Source organism: Malaclemys terrapin, chromosome 15 (genome assembly GCF_027887155.1).
Source record: "Malaclemys terrapin pileata isolate rMalTer1 chromosome 15, rMalTer1.hap1, whole genome shotgun sequence".
Lineage (NCBI taxonomy): Eukaryota > Metazoa > Chordata > Testudines > Emydidae > Malaclemys > Malaclemys terrapin.
Genome location: NC_071519.1, coordinates 16,068,010 through 16,070,509, shown reverse-complemented (window position 1 = coordinate 16,070,509; position 2,500 = coordinate 16,068,010). Strand labels below are relative to the sequence as shown.

Genomic DNA, 2,500 nt, shown 5'->3' with positions numbered 1-2,500 from the left:
CCCTTTCGGCTCGGGGTTGACCTGGTGGCCGAGAGGGGACTCGGACGGCAGGCAAGCCGCCCTGGCCTCACCCACCCCGGCCGCAGCGAGGGACTGCCTCCCGGCCGACTGGATCGGGCCCCTGGAAGTCTGGGGGGAAAAAGAAAATGGAACCTGACGCCTCCGAGGAGGGGGCGCCCAGGGAAGGAGGGAGATCCGGGTTGACCTGGTGACCGGACGGGAAAGCGGCCACCGGGCGTGCCCGTTCAAACCTACGGGTTGACCTGGTGGCCGGGAAGCGAACCGGCCAGCAGGCGAACCCGTTCGATTCCACGGGTTGACCTGGTGCCCGGGAGGGGACTCTGAAAAATTTTCAGCCCTTTCGGCTCGGGGTTGACCTGGTGGCCGAGAGGGGACTCGGACGGCAGGCAAGCCGCCCTGGGCTCACCCTCCCCGGCCGCAGCGAGGGACTGCCCCCCACCCACCCACCCCCCCCCCCGGCTGACAGGATCAGGGCGCACTGGATGTCCGGGACAATATTTTCCCCGACGCCGGGGAGGGCGGGCGGGCGGAGGGGCTCTGGCGGCCAGCCCGGGCCCCGGAGCTCGAGAAGGAAAAAAGGACCGGGCCCGCGAGAGACGGGGGCCCTGCCGCAGGGGGGCAGTCCGACCGGGGCTCACCGTGCGGCAGGCCCGGGCGTCGGCAGGGGAAAGCGGGCGAGGAGGCGCGGGGGCCGGGTGCCTACGGCCATACCGGACCGAACGCCCCCGATCCCGTCCGATCTCGGAAGGTAAACCGTCCCGGGCCTGGCTAGTACTTGGATGGGTGACCGCCTGGGAATCCCAGGTGCCGTAGGCAGCTTTTCCCGGTCCGAGCCAGCTCTCTCTCCTTTTCTGGGGAGGAAGGAGAGGGGGGGGACGGGCCGGAAAGCCCCTCGTCGCTCCTGCCGAGTCGGAGGTCGCGGCCGCAGGTCACGGGTCTGGGCGCCTGGGGTCCGGCTCCCCACCCGGCTTCCTCCGCGGAGGACCCACCGAAGCCGCTGGGGGAGACCCCGGGCATGGGGCGGACTGGCCCGGACCCTCCCGGCCGCCGGCCCGCAGGACCGCCCCGAATCCCCCCGCCCCGCGGCCACCCAGGCCAGGCCTGGCCAGGCGGGACGGACGGCGGGTGTCCAGCGCCCAGCGGCTTCCGCCAGCGGGGACCCACGGCCCCCAAAGCCGCAGGGGGAGGCCCCGGGCCCGGGACGGACTCGCTCGGACCCCCTGCGCCCGGGCGCCGGCTCGCGGGACCGCCCCGAATCCCCCCGCGGCCACCCAGGCCAGGCCTGGCCAGGCGGGACGGACGGCGGGTGTCCAGCGCCCAGCGGCTTCCTCCAGCGGGGACCCACGGCCCCCAGAGCCGCAGGGGGACACCCCGGGGCCGGGACGGACTCGCTCGGACGCGCTCGGACCCCCTGCGCCCGGCCGCCGGCTCGCGGGACCGCCCCGAATCCCCCGCCCCGCGGCCACCCAGGCCAGGCCTGGCCAGGCGGGACGGACGGCGGGTGTCCAGCGCCCAGCGGCTTCCGCCAGCGGGGACCCACGGCCCCCCAGAGCCGCAGGGGGAGACCCCGGGGCCGGGACGGACTCGCTCGGACGCGCTCGGACCCCCTGCGCCCGGCCGCCGGCTCGCGGGACCGCCCCGAATCCCCCCGCGGCCACCCAGGCCAGGCCTGGCCTGGCCTGGCAGGCCGGCGTGCAGCTCCCCCGGGCTTCCTCCCCCGACGACCCGCGCCCCCCCGAGCCGCAGGCGGAGACCCCGGCCCCGGGGCGGACCGGCCCGGGCTCGCTCGAGCCCCCTGCGCCCGGCCCGCAGGACCGCCCCCCCCCCCCCGAATCCCCCGGGAGAGGCCCGGCCTGCACGCCACTGACGACCCGCGGCCCCCAAAGTCGCGGGAGGCGCCCCCGGCCCCGGGGGCCGGTTAGCTCCGTGTCGCTCCGCGCCCCCCCCCCGCCCCTCGCTGCCGGGACCGGGCACCGCCCCAGAGTCAGCCGCAGCCGGACGGCCTGAGAGCTGCCCTCCTGTGGACGACGGTGAGTTTACCTTGACACTAACCGGCCATCAGCCAGGTCAACCCCATTGCTAGACTGGGGTGGACCTGGTGGCCGAGTGGGGACTTGGAACATTTGACAGCTGCTCCCCGGGGCTTGACCGCTTGTCCTGAACGCCCCCCCCACCCCACCCCCCCAGCCCCCGGCTCCTGCTCCCCTCTCCCCAGCCTCGGTGCTCCGCTCCCTGCCTCGGAGGCTGCCCCTTTGCGGCGCCTGCATCGCCTCCGAGGACGCGCACCTTCCGGAGGCTGGACGTAAAGCCTGACGCCCGCCACCGCCGCCGACCCGGCTCTCCGAGGGACGACTGTGAGGCCTCCCCCCACCCCCGGACCGCCCTGGGGACGACTGCTAAGCCTCCCCCAACGGACCGCCCGGGGGAAGACTGCTAAGCCTTCCCCGGACCTGCTCCCTCTCGACTATTAAGCCCCCCC

At 75.4% G+C, this 2,500-nt stretch overlaps 1 non-coding gene across 1 annotated transcript; it reads left to right on the top strand.

Annotated features, from left to right (window-relative positions):
- The first annotated feature begins 718 nt into the window (after positions 1-718).
- LOC128823865 (5S ribosomal RNA) lies at positions 719-837 on the top strand. The gene has a single exon (XR_008442101.1). It is a non-coding gene; the product is annotated as a 5S ribosomal RNA (ribosomal RNA).
- Positions 838-2,500: the final 1,663 nt, after the last annotated feature.